Source organism: Numida meleagris, chromosome 1 (assembly GCF_002078875.1).
Source record: "Numida meleagris isolate 19003 breed g44 Domestic line chromosome 1, NumMel1.0, whole genome shotgun sequence".
NCBI classification, from domain to species: domain Eukaryota; kingdom Metazoa; phylum Chordata; class Aves; order Galliformes; family Numididae; genus Numida; species Numida meleagris.
Genome location: NC_034409.1, coordinates 108,172,835 through 108,196,362, shown reverse-complemented (window position 1 = coordinate 108,196,362; position 23,528 = coordinate 108,172,835). Strand labels below are relative to the sequence as shown.

At 40.5% G+C, this 23,528-nt stretch overlaps 1 long non-coding RNA gene across 3 annotated transcripts; it reads right to left on the bottom strand.

The window, feature by feature from the left end:
• Positions 425-22,519, bottom strand: LOC110403560. Of its 3 annotated transcripts, XR_002441730.1 has the most exons (7): positions 22,113-22,519; positions 21,517-21,648; positions 16,561-16,641; positions 15,049-15,184; positions 12,968-13,019; positions 12,219-12,584; positions 425-1,179 (listed from the first exon to the last, which is right to left on the bottom strand). It is a non-coding gene; the product is annotated as an uncharacterized LOC110403560 (long non-coding RNA). The 3 variants fall into 3 exon arrangements; XR_002441728.1 differs by having other exon boundaries at positions 15,049-16,641; XR_002441729.1 differs by having other exon boundaries at positions 426-1,179; positions 12,472-12,584; positions 15,049-16,641.

Genomic DNA, 23,528 nt, shown 5'->3' with positions numbered 1-23,528 from the left:
TTTTGGCAGTACGTACATTTGTGAACAACCACTTTCAAGGGTTACATCCAGGAAAAGTAAAATTTCATCCAAAATCTCTGACAAGCACCTTGAGAGCTCACTAAGAATTGCGGGCACTGCCATCAAACCGGATTGATACATCAGTTTCACAAAAACAAGGTAACAGCACACTAGTTTTATGGTTTTGTTGCTCACTTTCTTTTAATGTTAAAAAATATTAAAAATTAAAATATTTTTGCTACTTAAACATTAACTATATTATATATGGTATGAAGGCTGTTCTAAAGCAATGTCTGCCAACATCCCATTGCATTTTGTTGCTGTGTGACAGATGGCAGCAGAGGGGCACTCTGACACAATGGCGTCTGGCATGGAAGTGCATACGAAGCAAAGGTGTGTCACTGAATTCCTCCATGCAAAAAAGAAAAAAAAAAATAGCACCCACTGACATTCATCGATACTTGCTGAATGTTTCTGGAGACCAAGCAGTGGCTGTGAGCACAGTGAGGTGGTGGGTGGTGTATTTCAGCAGAGGAGGCAGCGGGCCACCGTGACTGGTACAGATTTTTATAAGCATAGAATGCAAGCTCTAGTTCATCACTGGCAAAAATGCACAGAATTAATGGTGGTGACTATGCTGACAGATAGTATTGTGTAGCTGAGAATTTGCTCTGTTAAACAGTGCTACTGTGCTCCTTGTTTCTGTCGTATTTTCCATGGAAATTAATAGTAGGCCTTAGTTTCAGAGCGGTCTACGTATATGTGGCCCAAGACAATTTCTCTTCAATCAGCACAGCCCAGGCAAACCAAAAGGTTGGACACTCATGTACTAGACAATCTTAGTAGTCTCTTCACATCTTAATGATTCTGATTCTCTTCAATGCTACTGGCAGTTCTGTTCTCTTTGCCTTTGAAATGTATCCTTTTTGTACCCATCACATACCCAGCATCTCATTCTGGTTTCTCAGACCTTTAGAAATAACTAGAGGACATTTCCATGTTAGATCTCAATACTGTGCTGTGCCTGAGTCATGTTCAACACCTCATTCTGAAGACAGCTGCTCATTACTTCCCATCAACTGCAGTGACGCGCTGATTAATTCCTGGAGTGAGCAGAAGCCAGGCAACCGTTTGTAGTTCTCTACAGTAGGTACCACGTGAGCCATGATGCATCAGCTGCTGAAAGGTCAAGGAGACTTGAATCGGACGCTGAACTGGTTCTCATCTATACTTGAAAATCCAGGGGCACTACAGCAAATGCAGATACATAGCATTGCTCACATAGGTAAAAGCACAACCAAGCAACGACACTGTTATTTGCTACTGCTCCCACATCCTACCCTAAATTCAAGTGCCACTTCCTGATTAATTTGAGGTCTGAACAAAAAAAAAAAAATCACTACTAACAACAAGTGCAGGCACAACACATTAATGTGCATGTGATATGAGCAATACAGACGGAAGCCAGAATTCATCAGAGGTTAATATCTTGACTCCAATCTGAATATCCTCTGAGCTTAACAAACGTTCAACATTGCCTTTATAATCATTTCTACAGTACTCTCTACTTCATTGTGTTCTCAGTTTCATTGCACTCATGATTCTGGCAAATGATCAGAACAGAAATTAACAGAAACTTTCTAACAATTACCTGAAAAGTAATTACTGTTACAGCTGAAATTTCCCAATGCATAAAACTTTTTTTTTTTTTTTTTTCTGTGGGGAAAGTGAAATCAGCTTTCATTTGGTCAGTTTTGAATTATGTAAGCATTAAAAAAATTCCTATCCCTGTAATTACAAATATGTCCAGCAGGTTAGAAGAAATATAACTAGAAATGAAGAAATTGCAAGCTAGAAATACATAAGTATCAACTGTTTCAGAAGGGACCTGATTTTGTGTATGTAAGGGCACATACTTTAAGGGGGCTGCTTTTTCAAAAGCTATTGAGTCTGTACAGCTAGTTTCTTTCCAGATGTCTCCATTACAGTGTGATTTTTTTCTCTCTTCTCTCAGTTCTAGTGTTGGTCTGCATTAGGAGTGGACTAAGAAAGTCTGATAGATAAGGTTGCTTTTGAGGCTGGGACACCAGAATGCGTATTTTAGGAATGTCAAATCACTTCAGCCAGTGGTGACATATACAGATTTTCAGCTCTACATGCATAGTCAATAAAACTCAGGCAGCTAAGCAAAATATAAGCAGAAAATTTCTGTATCAGTGCAAGTCAAGTGGCTTGGAAGGTGGCTTAAATTGCAGTCACACATCTTACATGGTAAGTGATTAACCACTATGGAAGACAGTCTTGAAACCATATTAAATCCAAGTGTAATTTAGTTTGGGTTTTCTCTGATATGTAGGTGCATACGCTTTATACACATGTAGCTTTCAAAAAGGTTATGAAGGTCAAGTACAAAGAGGAAAAACATTATAATATTTTACTGGGCATAATTAAGGAAAATCAGTTTTGCTTCTTGCCCACTGGAAAATTAATTGTACTTCTTTAAAGAAGACTTCCAGTACAGAACACATATGATGCTGAGAAATGGATCATGCTGCTAAGCAAATAACGAAATCTCGCACAATACAAAAACACAATACACATTTTCCTTAACTACAAATCCCTATCCTTTTTTTCTGAAATTGCATTCTTTATCTTCAGATGCCCTGAGGTGAGTTTTAGTTTTGTCCATCTTACAAGGCACTCTGAGCTAAACCAAACATTCTAGACTTATATTGAAAACACATACTTTCCATGTGATCTAAGAGCTGTACTTGGTACATTTTCAGGGAAAAAAACATCCAGTAACATTAGCGGGAGATTTTCTTTACATTAAGAGCAGGATCACAGTCACATATGTAATTAGATCTGAGGAAACTTTGGATACAAGCTACCTTGATTTAACTCCTCTTCCGGAAATACATATCCAACCTCAAAAGCCCAAGGTAGGCTCGCTCTCCTAGCCAGGCCTGGTTCCCAGTGACATAAGAGAGAGGCCAGCTAGATGTAAATGTCTGCACTGGAGATGTTACCTAACTCTAACCTAATTAGGGGAATATATTAAGTGTTGTGCAGCTGCAGAAGTGTGGATCTGAAAGGGAACGTGGAGATCACTTGCTCATTTATCTGGTCCAAGAACTACATAATAGTCTGGAGAAAGCCCTAGGTTTCTCTTTGCCAATCTCTTTGTTATGTTTCCTCTCATGAACCTTGCATATTTTCTTTCTCACCTGCAGGGAAAGAGGCGTTTATGTTTGATACTGAGTTTTGGTAGCCTGTTCTGTCAGCTGCATTCTGACAGCTCATGAATCATTCATGGTTCTCAGACCAAAATGGGGGAAAAAATGGATCCAGTCCATTTACAGAAAATGTCTGTACAAAGAAGCAGGATGAGCTAATGAAAACTCTACTTAACACCTAGGACCAAGGAAAGAGCCAAATATACAGGTGGTTCTTAATTCAGAATTTTCTGGTATTTGCCATAGACATAGGAAGCTGATTTGGCTATACTTCAGTCTTGAAAGCAATTTTGGAGGCTTATTCTACTGACTTTCCTTTGCCTCTCCAGAATGGTGGATGGATGCCAAAATGTGAATGCAAATTGGATTCCCCAGCTTATGTCCTGCGACAGGAGAGCTCTTCTATCATCTGCAGTACCTTGCTCTCTAACTTGAATGACAGTAGTTCACAGTTCAGTTTTGTTGTGTTTCTAATGGCCATCAGCTCTGTGGGAAGTACCCCACCACTTCAAACTGAATGCTGACAAACGACCGTGCCTATTCTGTGCACTGCTCCAGCAAAAACCTATCCACTCAAACCTAAGCCATTGCTGCTGGTATTGGCCTGAGCTACTGGCAGGCTGCCCTGCTATGTATAAACATGTAAAACATGAAAAGATAAAAGACTGCAGTGTGCCAGATTCCTGAGACAGATGACTACTTTTTTCTCTCCCCCTGTGTGGAAGAAGTTCTCTCCTAGCTTGGGAAGCATGATAAGTATACTGCAGTAAAGGGCTGTTACATGGAAGGGAATATGCTTTCCCACAAGGATTTTGATGTATATCAGCATGCTTTTCTTCAGTAATCTTTGACTTTGCCAGCCTGAAACTCAATGAACATAGTTTTAAAATGACAAAGTTTGAGTGATATTGCTAGACACATCACCATTGCTAGACAAATCACCATTGATTCATGTATGAATGACCAATATTGGTCCAATATTATCCACTGACATCATGTACAACCCTCAATCTATGTACTTGACTCCTTACTTAGTTTCTCAGGTATGGCTTTGGTGACACTAGCGGAATCAGACTAGTGCTACAACAATATACCCAAGAGCAAAACCAATTCCTACTTGTGACACCAGCTGATGCAGCAGACTAATATAAGCCCCCAAACCCAGGTGGAATTAGTATGCATGGCTGTGGCAACATTTCAGTGAGGCAGGTATGGTTTTGTAGTCCTTCCACACATATTAATCTTTGCATGTGAGCAATTTCCTCCAAGACATGAAAATGAAAATTGAATATCACACTATCTGTTTGGTTTGTGCATCTTTTGTCAATGACCTGGTTTACATAATGCTGGTAAACCGTTTGCAGTTTGAAGCACGTACCACTTTTTATTGCACATATCAATGTAACTGTCACATTACTTGACTTAAGTAGACAAGAGAAAGGAGCCACCAATGGTCTCGTACCTCCACAAGCAAGCATGAAAGGCATTGGTAATTCATATAAGTTTAGAAACTTCACTGATTTCTAATGTGGCATTGCTTCAAATTCAAGAAACACAAGTGTTGAGAAATTGCAGTTCCAGAGTCATGTTATAGCCTGGATTTGACAGAAACAGAAATGAGAGAAAAGTACAACAGATTTGGTGTCATCAAAAGTGCTTTAGCATATCTGCAGTTGGGAAGAAGTGTTTGAGTGCATTTGTGACAGAGGAAAAAAATCAGCAATTACTGATAGGAAGTCTCTGAGGAAGATCCAAGTGGATTGTCATAAGAAGCAGAAGACTTTGCTGTCGGATGAGGAAAAAAAAACAAAGCAAAGCAAAACCCCAACATATTTGAAAGAATCAGCAATTCAGGAAGTGCTGGTTAAGTGTAATGCACAGCAATCAAGCATCCAAGTAAGAAAATCTGCTGCAGAGAGACAGTAGGTGCTTCACAAGTTTCACTAGTGAGGTTAGGGCTAGAAATGTCTATTACCATTGTGCTTGTTTCTATGTATACTCCAAGAATAAAGAGATGAATATTGCAAAATAAGTGTGAGATTTATAATCTTGAATCTACATTAGAAAGCCCTTCACATGTGAACAATTTCTGGTTAGAAATAGTGTAATTAATCCAAGTGCAAGAGCTATGACTGACTGCAGCAAGATTTATACCTCTATGTAAGTCAGCAAGTAAGGTATTCATGAGAGAAGCATCTCCCATTGTAAGCCAGAATGAGTTTGGGGAATATCTTTGATGAGACAAGAAAATAATACATCTGAAGAAACTGCTTCTAGTATGCTTACTATAGATAAGTTAGTGGTAATTATATAGTTAAACTTTCTGAGTTAAAACCAAGTAAATCTAAAGCAACATACAGAGGAGAGATGTTCAGTAGAGTGGTATTACGGCCAAGAGTTGAGTTTACTAGTAGCACCTTGTGAATCACCATGGGGAAAATGGGATAGGCAGAAGAGAATATTTTGGGGCTGCAGAAACTATCCCAGGAAATATCTCTACATTACAGAGTGAAACTATGGTTGGACTAGATGATTACAGTGGTCTTTTCTAACCTTAATGATTCTAAGATTTTCATCAAAAGGATAACTATGTATCTGAAAATCTTTTGGAAGATCTCTGTTTATTAAGACTCCAATAGGGAAGTTGTAGATTTGATATAACATTTCACATCTGCTAGGAGAGAACAGTAAAGGCAGTGCATGGAGTAAAGGAGACTACTTTTCCATATTGTACCCACAAGGTACAAGATCTAAGAGCAGAGAGGATTTTTGTTGTGTAGTCCCATCTGTAAAGCAGGATTCATCAAGCTGTCACATGAAAAACAGAGAAGATATTACAAGGAAGCTCCGTGACTAAGTTCTTGGTGTTGCACACAAATCCTTCACTAAAGACACAGAAGCTTCATGAGATGACTTGGATTCAGCAGTGCTGTGCTCTGTTGGAGTATGAGGAAACTGCTGCTCCTTGTTTTCTCTGAAACACAATCCTCAGGCAAAATTCACTGACAATCCTAATGCATTTTTCCTGAGGACTGGCTTCTGGGGTGAGATACAGCTTGTAAGTGTCTCTGGAAGCAACACAGAATCAGGAGTCCCAGAATTTGCAGGCTTTTTGCAGGCTAGCGTAATCAAGGAGTTCCCACCAAAAGCCATGAGAGATTCACATACCACACTCTCTCCTGTGCCAAATGCGGGTGCGAAGGAAGCCAGGAGATAGAAATTAACTCCAGCCTTTTAACCACCATGAAACATCCAGCAGTGCTCATCATGCCTTGAGTGGATGCTTGTAGGTATGAAATTGGAGATGATCCCAGCTGTGCTGGGTCCAGTCAGTTGTGGATCCTTGAAGGACACACAAGCAATGTGAACAGCATCACTGCAAGCCAGAGCCATGCTCAGTTTTCCAAAGTGGGACAACGAACAATGGACACTTTAGCAAAAATACCAATATGCCCAGAGCTGTGCCAGATGCCAGATCAAACTAACCCAAAGATCTTTGGCAAAGGCCATAGTATAGTGTGTGCACTACTGAAGAGAAGAATAAGTTTGTCACTGATTGGAGGATGACACCAGAGAAAACATTATTGATAAACTACTACCACAAGAAGATTATCATATCTAAATCAAGCCTAAAAACATAGATGTTTCCCTAAAATACGTCTTCAGAATTTTCTGCCCTTAGCATTACCAAGAGCTGATATATCCACATTAAACTGTATGACCCTTAAGTAGCAAATGAAGCAGTGTGCTCAGGTTTAGCTGTTGTTGTGTTACCATCTTCAAAGAATTTCATTACAAAAGGGAAACATGTGGCAAGATTAAAATCAGAAGCAGTTCAATGCTGGAAGGAGGTGTTGAAAGATTTTCTTTCTCAGTGACTGAATCAAGTCTTGTCAAAGTCATAAAATGTAAAGAAGTCCAATTACCCAAGCAATTAGAACATCCAAGAAAGACTTCTTAGAGGCAAGCAGTCTTTCCTTTGTTTAATAATTTAAATGCAGACCAGTGAACGTACTATTGCAAATAGATCTGTAATATGAAATATTGACTTCTCGCATTTGAAAATGAGTCCCATTCTTCATCAGTGGCACGAATTAGTATCAAATTAATTTTTTTTTACTAACATTATATCACTCAATACATTAAGAATGCAAAAATGAAGCATTGTAATAAATATATATTAAATTAGTTAATTAATTTATTAAGTATATATACAGGTTTAGTTTCTGAAAAAGAAGAATGAAGTAGCATAAAACTATATATTATATCGAAGTGACCTATTTAAGTGGTTTTAATGCAATAATTGTCAACTTTTCCAAATGGAAAGAGATTAAAAATGAAAGCCAAGAAAGACCGATGACATAACTGAGCAAGTATCAACTACGCCTTAAATCACAACTGAAATTACTACGGATTCAAAAAAGAACTATTGGGTGCTACAATTTCCAGTCCTTGACATAAGAATATCTATTGCAACAGAACACTTCAAGCACTAAGTGCTGAAATACTGAAGTGGGATACAGAGCACACGTACATGAATATATGCAGAGGTACGCTTCGCCTGGCTGTCGGCTTCCCAGTTGCTCTTCTGGACAGAAAGGAAAGTAGGTGTGACAAAGCAAGGGAGAAACTAGTCATAAGGAGCCATCAACCACAACCTGTTTTGTTTTCAACCCAGCTGAGAAATTTCAAATGATGGCTGAGAACTGAGCTAAGTGCCATTGTTCCTGCCACACAGGAAGGACATCTGAGAGGTCCGCTGTTGTAATGCCTTCAGCTTTTCCCAACTTAAATTGAAGTGGTAATAAAACACAAGCAATGAGCAAATCCTTCTGGTTTGGATCCTGAAACAAAATTCATTGCCCTAATGTCATGTATTAGCCTGCAATCATGTCACAAGCACACAGACCAGCTTTCCAGTCTTAGTACTAACAGATGAAAGTACTGAGAATGTAGAGAGTAAAAGAGATTTTCTTTTTTTTAAATGAACAAGACATTGCTTCCTTATGATATATTCCACAAAGCAGCTTACAGAGCAAATGATGTTGATTAGTGTGTTTGATAAAGCAGTCTGAACATGGATGTTTGGGAAAAACAGTAAAAGTTGCTATTTCCAGCTGGGAGGTATCTCATTAAAAGTCATGAAATCAGCTCAAATTCTGCCAGGAGGGAGAATCAAGAAGGCAAAAAGATCCCAAGGTAGTCTGTTACTGGCACGGTTTATTTGCCTTGCTTGAAATTTAAGATATATTTAACAAAGAGAATGTTTTCTGTTACACTTCAGAGACTTTAAAAAGAAATCTGCTCCTTGCTTCCTATATGTTTTTCCACAAGTTTAATTGCCTAGTACTCCTGGGTTCTGCTGCAATAGCTATCATTAAAACTGTGGATGTCTCAAGTGTTAATTTACCTACATCTAAACTTGGGATGATCTTCCTAGCTTTTAGAGGGCGTTAATTGTTTGGCTGTAAGTGCAGTGGGACCAGTGAGACATGCCTCCTGTGCCATCTGATTGTCTTTTAAGTGCATTCTCCCAGGTCTCCCTATGAAGCAACCTCACCAGTTAAACAGTTAAATTCACTCAAGGATGTTAAATGGAGTGAACTCCCTCTTCCCTACTGTGTTGCTAGGTGTTGTCATCATGCTTGTCTACCCAAGCAATGTTCCACAGCCTTGGCCCCATCACCAGTCCATGCAGTCAGCCCTTGTGTGTAGGAGATGGGGGATACAGGCACCTTCAAAGAGCTGGGGAGGAGTGTGGAGCAGAGTAACCTTTTGTGACTACCCAGGGCCTATCTGCACAGAGGTGTTTTTTACCCAGTCTTGCTCCTTGTGAGCTTGAGTAAAAATTAATAGGAACCTTTGCCAATGAGGAGGCAAAATAGGTTTGGGCCACTTGGGTTTGCTAACAGGTTGTCAGAGCTTCTGCACCAATGCTGGACTATCAGGTGTTATACCTGTGCAGGGAGCTTCTGCTCATCAGTATGGGATGACACAGAAGAGAGGAGTTTTGATTTAGCTATGCTTTGAAATGTCACTGAGATAAGAAGAAATATCTGCAATCTTGAATTAAAGATTTTCTAGGCTCGCTGCCTGCAGGTAATGTACATTTATGGCCCTAATACATAGATATGCATAACTATTCCCTTAGCAGCATTAAATTTTACAGCTGTTGTCTCACAAAGCCTGCTGTTCAGTGTAGTCTGAAATTATTAAATTCGGAATTTAAGGGAAGCTTCTCTCAGCAAAACAAAAGAAAAAATTCACCACCTACAAAACAAAAAAAAAGCAAAAAAACACAGCAACACAAAAAATGTACAATAGAAAACCAGAAACAATTAAATTGGTCTTAAGAGAGATTAATTCAGTGTAAATGCCTTGTCAGAAAGAGGAAGAGATTGTCAGGTTCACGTCATTTTCTCTAAATCAAGAAATGGAATTAAGTGAGCCTGATGCAATCACATCTCCGATAAGGACATAATCCTTCGCCGGGGCCAAACAATGAAGCTATAATCTCCACCATTCATATGATCATGTCACAGCACAGTGAGTGCTGGAAGGAGTTCAAGGAATCCTTCACTACAACTCCAGCAAGAAACAGAAGGGAAGGTTGATATGATTTCCTTAAACATTAAACCTACTGTTGTTCAAAACCTACTTACCAGAAGATAGCATTTTGTCAGTATTCACAGTGAACTCTTTTTCTTTTTAAAAGATCTAGATAGTCACTCTGTGGCACATTTCTCGTAGTGCTGTTGATGTACTTAACTCAATCAGGCCTTTTTCCTCACTTTCTTCAAAGAAAATATCTTAAATTTCCATTTTGTCCAGTTGTCCATTTTCCCCTCCCCAAAATTCATATATATTGAGGATTTTAAATGTGAGCACTGTGTTCTGTAATGCATCAGAAAATATGTATGAAGATTTATGGTAAATAGCATATGGCAGTTTTGTTTGCCATTTGCCTGAATTCATTCAGAAATTAACATTAAGACAAAGCCCATATCAGATGGGAGGAAAAAAAGTCCTCTCTGAATGCTGTTGTCCTCTGAGATTCAAGTCGGAAAGCAACTCACTCCACAAAGGGGAAGACAGGGACAAGTTGTTGGCAGCTGGGGAGACCGGGCAGCATTTTGAGTGGGTGAGTGTGAGCAGAGCCCACAAGCTGTGGGAAGATGATCTGGGGAATTCTGCACAGCCAGTTGTTATTAGGAAACAAATGATATCCAATGAGACACTTGATCAAAGACAAGCTGAGAGCTGTGTGGTATAAAACCGTGGTTAACTGCACAACAGAAGCCATGAAACAGTCAAGTGTGCTCTCAAAATGGCAGCCCAGCTACCATAGAAAGACAGGAACTACATGTTGGGAAGTTCACTCTAAGACAAAGGAGACCAACATCCTGCCTGTCATAAGCATGGAGACCACAGAAGTACTGCATTGGTTCAGCACTAAATCATGTTTGAAGACAAACTTAATCAATACACCAAAGACACGACGAGAAGACCATCAGTTTCCTACACAACAGCTCTTGATGATGGGGTAATAAATTAGATTTGGGATTTCTCAGGTAGCTCAGACTGTTTAGATTAACAAGGAGAGAGTGATAATTAGATCATATACTGTAGATACCTATATGGGAACTGAAATCTGATGAGGGAGGGCTCTTCTGTCTACCAAAAAAAAAAAAAAAAGTCCAGCTGACTTGCTGAATCTATGAACTCAAAATAAAAATTACATGCAAAATCCAAAATGTAAGGCTAGGTAACCGTTATCAAGTTGTACTAACATTAGATTTCCCATTTCTGGCAATCCATTAGAAAGCTGTACCAACGGTTGTGATGGATTTCCGACTTCTCTCAAACTTAAAATTGAAAACAACAACAACAAGAAAGCTGTGTTTTTTGTTTTTGTGAGGATTTTCCCATAGAAGTCATGGGTCTAACAAGATTTTGGGGAAGGTGGATTGTGTTGCAGAGGTGCACACCTTATACAATAACGATTCCATTCATAAATATGTGGTTTATAGTCTGCAAATCCTTTTTCTGTGTGAACCCACCCATTAAGGTGTTTAGCAGGGTCTATCACAGGTTAAAGGAGTAAATTTCTGAGGGAACTTCTTGTCAAAATATTTGCAGCTTCTCACTGAAGCATCCTTAGTAAATAAAGCTCCCTCTGAAATCACAGATGCGTGAGAAAGAGCCAGGACTACGTAGACCATCACTTATAAAATTAGCTTCAACTCTCTGTAGAGATTCTTCTCAGGCATATATAAACAAAAAGAAACTGTGATCATTCAAAACACAAAGGAGAAGCTCTGCAGTAGAAATTAACAGCTGCATCCCTCAAGACTTCAGACACAAGTCCGATGATAGTTCATGCTAATAAAGAATTGCTTCAAAATTCCCATCTGTCACAAACAGATAAAGGTCATTCTTACATTGCCTTTTGCCTTCATCCCCAAAATACGCACTGTTTGCAGTCAGGCTTCTTTACATATGTATGTGCCACGAAGTGCTAAAGAGATGAACTATTTTTTCCTCTAGAAAGGCAGGTTTTTTAGATAAAACTAATGGGGTCTGGATTAAACAGACCATAATGTGAAATTGGGCAAGGGTGAAAGGAAGGCCTGAAAGCTAGATGAGAGGTGTTTTAGAAAAAAGGAGAAACATTTCAGCAGAGACTGAACAGTGGCTGAACTCAGACCCAGTATAAATGCCTACATCTCTGCCTCCTGCAGCGTGTAACATAGATGATAGACTCATACAGTAAGATGGACTGCGTAGTCGTGCAAAGCATGAATGTGTCCAGGATGTGCCATCATTTCCAAAAAATCAGAGCAGAGAAACAATGAAAAGGAGAAGCTTTCTGCCCTTATTCTGCCTCCCCATCCAAAGCATGTAGGAGCACATCACTACAGAGTCAAGAGCCCAAAGGATTGGGTATGACCATCACCAGCATACATGAAATAGCATACTTACATCTCCGCATTTAAGAGCGGACTATCTTGTAGGACTATGACGACATGCAGCGTAGTCTTTGGGGTACTTCTACACCTTATTTTTGCAGCTTCTCAGAACAGCACCAGGGTTGGGCCTCTTCTCTTATAACTAGCTTGCATAACCTTCTTAATATGGATTTGATGAAATGCAGATTTTTTTAATTTTTAATTTTTTTTTTTTCCGGGGAAAGGGAATCTGAATATTAGAGATACAGATTTAGAGATTTGCTTACAGTCTTGAGGCATTATTAACTGTGCAGCTAGTTCCAGAATCAAATTAAATGCATTGATTTGCTCCCGGGCAAGTCTTGTATGAAAGAAGCAGCTGTTTCTATGACTGAGTCTCCTGAAATTAAAAACAAAGCAAAGCAAACTCACAATGCTTAATAAAAACACTTCCTATCTGATGGAGTTTTTGTCCCTTTACAGAAAATTATTTTTAGCTTTGATTGTACACAGTACTAGTGGAAAAGCTCTTTTGTGAGTCACAATAGATAAGCAGAGATACCAAAATGTAGCCAGGATTTTGCTAGGTTGCAGAGATGGTAGCAAAGGTGGTGTTGCATCACCTAGGAAGATTAAAAGTCTGCACTTAAAAAAAAAAAAATCAGACAAAAATGTGATAGCAGTCACATTTGAAAAAGAACATTTCTACCTATTATATTAAAAATGATACTCATTTTCTACCCCAGCACAGTATGGTATATTTTGGGATACATTCTTACCAACCTTTTTCTTTTTTCCACCAATCCAGTCAGCTTACAGCATTACACATCAGCATCTGAGGAGAGAACAGGTAATAAGATATTTCTACCAGTTTCATCTGTAAAACCCTTATTAATCAAAATCAAGCACTGTGGTTACTTCTAAGCAGCCATGGCTGCTGAACCCTGGAGCTTTAACTTGTCATTTGAACAGCAGGTTTACTGCCTGTGTAACTGAGCTCTCCGTAATTTGGGAAAACAAAGATGTAAAGTCAAACTCCTCTTTTATTTCCCTTATTCTGTTCCTTATTTCCCAATTAGGAAAGCTGTAACTCCTCCCAGGGTGAGATACTGCTGAGCAATACCATATATCACAGTGTTCACTTTTCATTCAGTATAATTAATATATGATTTGCAGCCATGTATGGAAGTAAGGGAGATAAAGGAGCTCAGGGGGGGACAGAGTGGAGGGTGTCCTGATAGGGGACAGAGGATGGAGTCTCCTTTGGAGGAGGTCCCAGCAAGGAAGCATGGCTTTGTGAACTGAACATATGTATGTGTGTATGAAGAGAAAGAAAGTTTAATTGATGAGCATGTGTGTGGTAGCTGCAGTAGGGAGGTTAGAAATAAGCATGCAGGAACAAGCAGAAGAGGTGAGATGCCATAACCATGACACATAAATAGAGGGAGACATGAAGGTGGCTGGTGCACACCACCGGCACAAGCACTTGGCCTTCATCCCCCTTCTGTCACAGCTCCTCTGGGCTGTATCCCCAGCTGGGGCAATACAGCACACTCAGGCAGGAGTCAATTAAACTTCCTTCTGTACACCAGCAGGGACTCTCTTTCTCTCTTTAGAAATCTCATGCTCCCTGGGGCATAAATTGAACTTTAATCTACAATAGAGCAGCACTATAGCAGCTCTGCTCTTGACTGAATTAACAGGGAATTACTGCAATGTAAACAGTAATTTCATAACATTCATGTAAGTTGTTAGATTGCAGAGCCACACACTATCATTAATACTCTTGGAATAAGACTGCTCATGTACAGTCTTGTGGAAGGCTTAATTAGGAGGGCTAGGTATCTACAGATGTGTTACTGTAACCATTTCCAGTGAGGATAACATGAGTTGCACTATCTGCAACCCAATCGATCTCTGTGGAAGATTCTGCACTAAAATTGGTTCTAATTCACGGCTCTTCAGAGATTTTCCCTGTTTTGCTTTTTAAATATGGACACAAGAGAGGGAGAAGTATATCTGAAAAAAATTCAGTCTTTATTCATTGGAGTTTCTCTTTTTTTGCTGTAGTTGCACAGTATTTTCCCTTTCATTTCCTTTTGCAGCCTTCCAGTACTTAAAGGGAGCTTATAAACAGAGGAGAAATGAACTTTTCACACAGATGAGGATGAGGGGGAATGGTTTTAAACTAAAGGAGGGGAGATTTAGATTAGATGTTAAGAGGAAATTTTTCACTGTGAGGGCAGTGAGGCACTGGCACAGGCTGCCCAGAGAAGCTGTGGTGCCCCATCCCTGGAGGCGCTCAGGGCCAGGTTGGATGGGGCCCTGGGCAGCCTGAGCTGGTGGGGGCAGCCCTGCCCACAGCAGGGATTGGGGCTGGGTGGGTTTTGAGCTCCCTTCCAAACCAAACCCTTCTGTAAAGTACTTTTAAAATATGTAGATGGAGATCGACACAAAGCATGTATTTGCATTAAGCATTACCAGTGACTGCAGAGAGCTTGTAATTGGGATAAATCTCCCAGCTGAGACCCTGACCTCACAGCAGTCAGTGATAACTGACTTTAGAGGGTTGAGATTCTCCTTTCAGGGTTTTATGGCTTAGCAGCCTGCATCTGTTCTTACACAGTGGGGTGGATGCTGGATCCTGTGCTCTGGCTGTTCTAGTGGGAATTGGGATTGGGGTTTCTTTGGTGATCTGTGGGCTAGGTAATTAAGATGTAAAATAAAGACATGTGGAAGAGTGCAGTGTAAGTAATTTGATGGTGCATTGTTGTTGGTGTATCCTCTTTTCCAGAGATGCTCTTTCAACACAATCCACATTGCACAAAACTATAAGAAAATCTTTGCTTGGCTTTTGGCCTTACCCTTGAAGGTCACAGGTCTCAGTTTTGTTTAATCTGCACACATATGTCCTTCTAAAAACCGTGGACTCTTCCCACAACCTCCTCTGCTGTCTTGTTTCTGAAGACCAGCTTACGTGCAACAGCTCTTCCACTGCGTCTGGAGAAAAGAAAAAAAAACACACCCCAAAACCAACAAACCAAGAGGGTAGCACAGGTCATCCTGATGCCAAGAGACAGTGGAGTGCTACAGAAATCAGAGGACTCCAGAGAGCACCAAAGTTACCACACTACCAAACTTAGGGATTTCAGGACTGTGTACATTCAGCTTTTGACCTTTCCTTTGCATATTATGACGTCTTTCTGTTGTTGCCCATCACAGTGTTGCATATATACTCAAATCTGAGTAATAAAGTAGAATCTCCAGGGACAGGGAATTCACCCTCTCTCTGGCCAACCTGTGCCAGTGCCTCACCACCCTCATTGTAAAGAACTTCTTCCTTATATCCAATATAAAATTCCCCTGTTCTACTTTGAAACTGTTTCCCCTTGTCCTATCACAACAGACCCTGCTAGAGTCCGTTCCCTTCTTTCCTATAGCCCCCCTTTAGATATTAAATTCACACTGAACTGCAAGTTCTGCAGCAGTAATAAGTAAGAATCTGTTTTCACAATTTGCCTGTTTCACATCAAATTCATTTTGCATTGAAGTAACTTCTGTAGCACCAGGTTACTTACTTCTTTTTTTCCTAATGAGTTAGATCAAACAGCTAGGTAAATTATATGTACCTTCCAAATTCTGGTTATTTACAGCACTGAATGGACCACTCCATGAATGTCTACCTTAATTTTGCAGAGAATTTTGGGTAGAGGAGGCCATCTCACATTGTCCTTTATTGGCCTTGACTCAAAAACTGTGACAGGGACTTCTGAAGGGCTTTCAAGATTGAATAAGGTGTCATAAAAACAGAACAGTGGCAATAAGAAATGTAAATATTTGTCAATAGCTGGTGTCCAGATAGTCTGTGCAAGCATTGTATCTGTAATATTTCTGTATGTCACAACTGACTGCAGAAAAGATTGCAAAAAACATGACACCAGCTCCCAGAAGGTTACTCCTCCCCAAAGCTGTAGCTTGTACTGCAAATAGTAAGTACACAACTCGTTGAAGAAAATAGTTATTAACAGTAGAAATATGTTGAATGCCAGGCAACAACCCACAGCAACACTCACATTCCTTGCAAAGAATCTGCCTGCTTCCTGTATTGAAAATATTTGAATATCTCATTTCTTATGCTTTTTCCCTAAGCATCTCCTATTGCCCAAAGCTGGGGGCAGGATAATAATCTAGACAAGCTTTGGTCTGACTCATGTATGTGTGCTTGCACATAAACACCAGGGGTACACAAATCATTTTTCTCTACTTCCAATTACTGTATTGCTTGCTCCCCCCCCCCCACTCTGTTTGCAATCCTCTCATACAGTCTGACCCTCACTCAACAAAGACATGGGAGTTTGACAGAGTAAAGACTTAACTGCCATGAGAAGTTGCCTTTTTTCAGGTCTTCCCAAGCTGGAAGGAGACAATCAGACCAGGAGCTCATGGTCAACCCAGAACTGCAAGGGGAAACACAAATGAAGCCAAAGTCAGTAAACAGGATGTCAAAGACTTTGGTGAGAGTTAAGGCAAACCAAAAGTCAGGCGGAGTAATCCAGGAAGCGTGCACACTATGCTCCTGCCCCACGAGCACAGGGAATGGAAGAATCCAGCTCCTCACTTCTCTTGGCCTTCCCTGCATTCACTGAGCAGGAGTGTTTCACCCTGCAGCATGTAGCTTATATCTCAGAGAGGTATGCAAACAGGAATTTAGGCACATCCACCCAACAGCCATTAGTGAAGGTGGAAGCACCTTCAGCACAAAGGCAACTCCACAGCTGTCTGTCCCAGCAAGTAGAGCAGCAAAGAAGAGTTTTCCAGAGAGCAAAGCTGAAGGGTGCCCAATCCACAGGCACCACGGCATGGGGCAGTGTCTAGTCACATCTGCTCAGAAGAGTCAAAGTGAATGAAAGCTGTCTTCTCACACTGAGAGTATGCAATCTTCATCTACTCATCAGCTGAAAAGAGCAATGAGAGCTGAGTAACTTGGAAGAAAGTCTATGAAGAAAAGAACAATAAAAAATATTTTTTGTGCTTTTCAAAAAAAAAAAGTCTAGATTCTCTTCAGCCCCTTTTTCTGTCTTAGGTATTAGTGGTGGATTTATACCCAACCTGACCTGGAAAACCACCTGAAAGTCAGTCTCTTTTTTCCTATCATACCTAGTGTCCTGAGAAAGAGGAAAATGCAGTAATGTGTACCTATCTCCAAACCTGCTCTCTTACTGCAAGCACACACTACTCAACAAGAGCTAGAAGGATGCTTCTGCACACAGAGATGAAAATCTGCAATGTTAGAGACCAACCATTTCAATTTTGCTGGGCCCCTGAGTCATAACCCTTAATGAAGTACAAGCTACAGATCCCTGAGCTAACATTAAGGAAAATAAACATCGCTGAATGAGAAGCAGTGCTGAGGAAGCCTTATTTTCTACTGACTGGCATCCTACAGCCATACTCTCTTCTCTTCATACGATACCCCCTGCTTCCTTCCATATGTTCCCTGTGGTTCATACTTTCCCTCTTAATTCTCCAGCCCCCTCATATCTACCAAACTCTGTGACCCACAACTTGAGAGTGGCCTTTCAGTGTCTAAAGGCGGGCTGTAAGAAAAAAGGGGACAGACTCTTTAGTAGAGTCTGCTGTGATAGGAAAAGGTGACATGGTTTCAAACTAGAAGAGGCGAGATTTAGATTGGATATAAGGAAGAAGTTTTTTTACAATCAGGGTGATGAGGCACTGGCACAGGTTGCCCAAAAATGAGAGTGGATGCCCTATGCCTAGAGACGCTCAAGGTCAGGTTGGACAGGATTCTGAGCAACCAGATGTAGCTGTAGGTGCCCCTGTTCATAGCGGGGGGGTTGCACTAGATGGCCTTTAAGGGTCCCTCTCAACTCAAATGATTCTGTGATTCTATTCTATGAAGTGGTGAGGAAACCAAATGCACACAGCATGACTATCAACCAAGCAAACTTAATCCTCTGTGGATATTCATAACAAATGTCTGCTCTGAATGAAGTATGAATGGAGGAAAACCTGCACCAGAAGGGTTAACAACGCAGCCTCTGCCAGTACCCAAGGACAGCAGTATTGTGCTAACAAAGATGTTGTGTATGCCAAGACCAGAAGGCCTGAGCTTAGATGAACCCACAGCTCCAATGACTTGTCAGCAAGAGATCCCAGAGGAGGACATCAGCAAAACTAGTGTGCTGCCTGTTCCATTCCTCTTGGCGGTGCCTCTCAGATGTCCTGAATGTGGGAACACAGACAAAGCATGACAGATTTTGCTAAGATTTACAAAGAAAAATTATGAGGCCAAAGGGCCACACTGTAACTGTTGGCCTCTAATTCTCCACAACTAATTTGGCATCACCAGTGCAGTGGAACTTCTGAGTCGTGTCTCTTACTCTCTGTGTTACACATATGCAACACACTGTGCATGGTTGGAACAGGGCATGATTGTCAGTAGGAGAAATCAGTTGTCCGTAGCATAAAAAAAAACCCTTACATTTCCCTAAGATATCACTTCAAGCTCTGCTGCACTGGTTTCCTGCACCTGAAAGCATAAAACCAAATAAAAGGTTTCCTACTTCTGATGCTGAATAGAAACTCAATCTATTGACCAGGTGTCCGCCTCACTCATCATATGTTCTCCTAAATGATCACACTTACAAGCTAATTTTTAGAAACAAACATAAGTGTCAATACTATGTGAAGGTTTCTCAACAGATTGAAAGAAAAGGCACTGGAGATGAAGGAGAGAAATGTGGAAAGCTGCCAATTTTTAAAGCCTTTTCACTCTTAAAATCTTTCTATTTCTTTCTCCTGCTTTATTTAAAGGAGTGGGCTGTTTTCCACATTTCTGATTTTCCTCCCTAATTTCAACTACACACCTCTCTATCTGGTAACTGTCACAGCAATGAGGTAAACGATCCTTTTCTCCTAAGCATTTCCAATTTCTGCCTTCACTTAGTCAACAGTTAAAAAAAAAAAAAAAAAAAGCAGGTGCAAAAAGCCAGATTTCCGTCAGGATGACTGAAGCATCAGGCTGTGATCTGTCAAGTCCCTTTGAAACCTATTTCTAATTGCCTTCCCAAACAAGTGCTTCCTACAGAGTCCTTTCTTACATTCAGTGACTACTCTGTTTTGCCTTCACCTTCCCTAATGCTTAATATAATCTCAAACATCATAGTTGCATACACAATGCTAACCCTATTTCTTGGGTTATCAGTCATTTTCCTCCACTTAGTAGGTGCAGAGTAATCTTGAATTCAGCGTCTCTTCCCTATTCTTCAGGAAGCTGAGATGTTCTCTTGGGAGTGATTAGAGAACAAAGACCATCTTGTTGGGGATCTTACAGTTTGTTAATGCAAGATGTGAGAGGGCTTTTACTGAAAAGCTGATAAAGCAGAGACATGGTATAGGTGGAGTTGCACAAAGACACTTAACAGGGGTCATGCTGGCTGAGAACAAGTAGGACATCTTGCATCTCAGACCCCCAGTGTTGTGCATAGGGGTGACCACAGCTCCTCAAGTTTCTCACTGCTCTTCCCCTCTCCACTCACACCTTAGAGTGATCCAAAGCTAACTGCCTTTTCCTCTTTTGGAGAGATCCATGCTGTTTCCTCATTCCTCCCTGTTCACATGTGATGGGTTGATAGTTGGACTAGATGATCTTAGTGATTCTATGATCCTAAGACTTCTGTGACCAACTTTAGACCCCACAGTCTGTGGGGTTTTTTGGAAACAGTTAACTAAACCTAAGCTAAGGGTTTTCCTTGCTGCCCAGTGGAGTACGATACCAAGGGCCTGAGAAAATATCTAGGCAGAAAGTCACTTATGTGAATTCTTATTTGCATGCCTACTGGAGATTTTCAGCTCTATATCTGTACTACAACTTCTTGTAAATAAAAACAGTAGGAACAGGAAAAGAGCCTCCCCATCTGATCACAACCTTTTCATAAACTTGGTCTGGGACTGCACATAACTAAAGCTGTCAATGCCTCTCTGTACCTAGAGGTAAGAAGGCACAAATGATACATGTGAAATTTGCTTTACAAACAGCATGAGCTTACAGTAATGTGAGCATTCTGGTTAACAAAAAGGCTGTCTAAATGCAAACTTAGGATTTAAAGTAGTCCACAAGAACTCTTTATGTTACTACTTGCCAGTTGCTGTCTCTGCTCTCTTAAGTGGAATATTTCTATTGCAACAACAATAAGCCTTCCAGAAAGAAAGGCAACTTTCACATTTCATCTTAAATATTTGTATGTATGATAGCACATCAGTAGAAAATATTGATACATATTATTAAATAAGGGTACAGCCACGGCTTGGCTAAGGCATTAAAACTAACGCCTCCACAAACTGAAGGCAGTCCTACGTGCTTTTATCTGAACCTGTATAAATTATGGAATGGTGCCACTGTATGGTAGGGTTACTGAGTTCTCATAATCCATATTAACCCCGCAGCCCCGAGAGTCAAACACCAACTTTGCACTTCAACAGTTTTCAGACGATGAGATTTCTAAGCCACAAGAGAGAGAACCATATTTTCAGCTCACACATTTCTGGAATAATAGGATGCTTCTTGCAGTTGTTTTAAAATCTGTGTCAGCTAACCCATACAAAAGGAAAATGCTTATTCAAAATGCTAGAGACATGATGTAGGCTCACTAACAATGCAAGGCAAGTTTTTTGTTTCTTTATAGATGCCAAGTAATATTTGGACTTCACATGGCAGTGGTCTGGACAGAATGTTTTCTGCAGCTGGGTTGCTGTTAGTGTTGCCTGTGTATCAGCTATCTGGAAACACTGATATATACTATTTAGACATTTTACAGTTCAGACATTAAGACTACAAGAATGCTGTTTGGGAAGAACTGCTACAAGCTTCCCACACTTCTCAGAAGACAATGAGCACAAAGCTGCCCCAGGTATCAGCAGCATCACAGGAAACTTCCACTTAAATCAGCTGAGGTGTATCTGTGATTAATAGAACTTATACCTTGGTCTTGTCTTACCACAGAAAAATTATTACTTCTCATGCAAATACATTCTCTGTAGAGAAGATAAGAGTGTTTTCAGGTAAGTTAAGAGAGAATGAGTTTATCTTTCAGAGTGTTCTCTCCTTTAAAGATAATTTTATCTACTTTTAAATGCATCAGAAATTCACTAAAGCCTATGAAGTTAGCATGGGGATGAGTGGTTTTGTCATTTAGATTTAAAAATAAAAAACAGAGCAGAGGCAAAACATACAGGGCATTGCTGCCTATTACAACAACCAAACAAACGACAACCAAAACAACCACCAGCAAAACAAAGCAATTTCTGCATACCTCAATATTCTGCTGAGTTGTGTAACACTGAGCAGGAGAGACATCAGGAAGGAATCTCCAGACCCAGGAGGATCAGCTGTTCTGCTGCCCTATTAGCCAGATGAGTGAAACTAATGACTCCATCACTTCTTTCTGGAAAAGGAAGAAAAAATTGTGATTACATCTGCCATCACCTGAATGCAAACTATGTAACTCCACATCTGAAGTGGTTTTACAGGCTGATGATTGCTTCTATGGCAGCTGGCTCTTCTGACGTCTTATTGACTCTCCAGGGCTGTTTCAAAACTGATGAAAAGAAGTCAAATGGAACAATGGTGTTATCTTTCTGCAAAGTTTTAAAACTCTTCCATAAAGGATCCCAGAAGCACATTGCCCCCAAAACCTGTGGTTCTCAGAAGAAATCCTTCTAACCTTTTAGAATCACTTCTATAGGAGAGAGCAAGGAAAGGCAGCTTTAAAACACTCTGTAATGGAAATTCTGCCAACCCTCACTTTAGGCCCAAGAGCTGAACTCTGTTTATGAGATACTGATGAGGCTCAGGTGCCTGAGTGTGGGAACCACCTGTGAGCATAGACCTCACCTTTCTCAGTCTCACCTTGTTGCTTGCCAGCTGTAGAATACAGCTCCTCTCTCCTTCTTGAGTATGCACCAGCATCACAGTGAGAATAGCCAAGATTTGTCTGGGGCTGACCTGTAGGTTTCTTAGGGTGGACCTCTAGGAATCAGGAAAATGTCCCAGTTCCCTCTCAGCTCGATCCACTTCCTCCTCCCAGCTAGAGAACAGCCCTGGCAGTTCCCATGCAGCTCCAAGGTCACAGTTTTCCACCTGGTGCGTTGCCAGCACACCCTGAACCATGCTGAGCAACTTCTAATTTGCTTTCATCTGAGAAACAATAGTTTTCAGCTCTCGTTCCCACTCTGCTTTTTCCCTTTTTGTATTCCTCACCATGTTTCTGCTGAGAACAAAACTAAAACATTCATTTCATTTTGGTGACAAACTGACTCTATTTATTTCCACCCTATCCTCACCACATGACAGCCCCACTGCTCATTTTCCTGATGGCTGACGGTTTTTAATATTGTTTTTGCTGTTACATTTTTTTATTACTATTTATATTAATATCCTTTTTGAAATCCATCTCATTTTGATTCTTGACAATTTTTACTTTCTTCTTGAATTTTCTTTATCTTGGGACATCAGCCTTGCCACTGGCTTCCTGCTTCCTCCTAGTGTCTACCCTGCCGCTCTTATCTCCTCTTCTGACCTCAGCCTTTTCTTAAATATTTTTCTCAGTTCACCTGTATCCAAACTCCACGTTGTCATCAAAACAAAGATGCAAATACTGCAATGAAGATTTTAAGCACAGCACAACAGAGAGCTTCACAAAGATTGGCCATTTAAAATAAAAAAAGATTGCTTACCTGCCCCCTTTTTTACCCTTTGATCACTTGATCCAAAGTAAACTTCTTAAACTAACGCTCTACAATTTTCTTATTTTTCACCAAATCAAAGCTTCAGGGTGTCAGCACATTTAATTTGTTCAGTGGCCACACGGAAAAGAAGAGGTGGGTGTTCATTTTCCTGTATACCTGGATTCTACTATAACAACCAGTGTGTGCTTCAATCTGGGAGCCACAGTTCTCAGCAGAGTTAATCCAGGCAATGTTAGAGACCATTAACTGCATTACATGGGGATAGCAATCATAGAACCACAGAATCACAGAGGCTGGAAAAGACCATTAAGACCATCCCCACCATGCCCACTGACCATGTCCCTCAGTGCCACATCCAGACAGTTCTTGAACACCTCCAGGGACAATGACTCCCCCACTTCCCTGGGCAGCCTGTGCCACTGCCTCACCACTCTTTCTGAGAAGAAATGGTTCCTAATATCCAACCTGAACCTCCCCTGGTGCAGCTTGAGGCCATTCCTTCTCGTTCAATCACTGTTAACTGGGGAGGAAAGGCTAACCCCCACCTTGCTACAACTTTCTTTCCATTGGGTCTTCC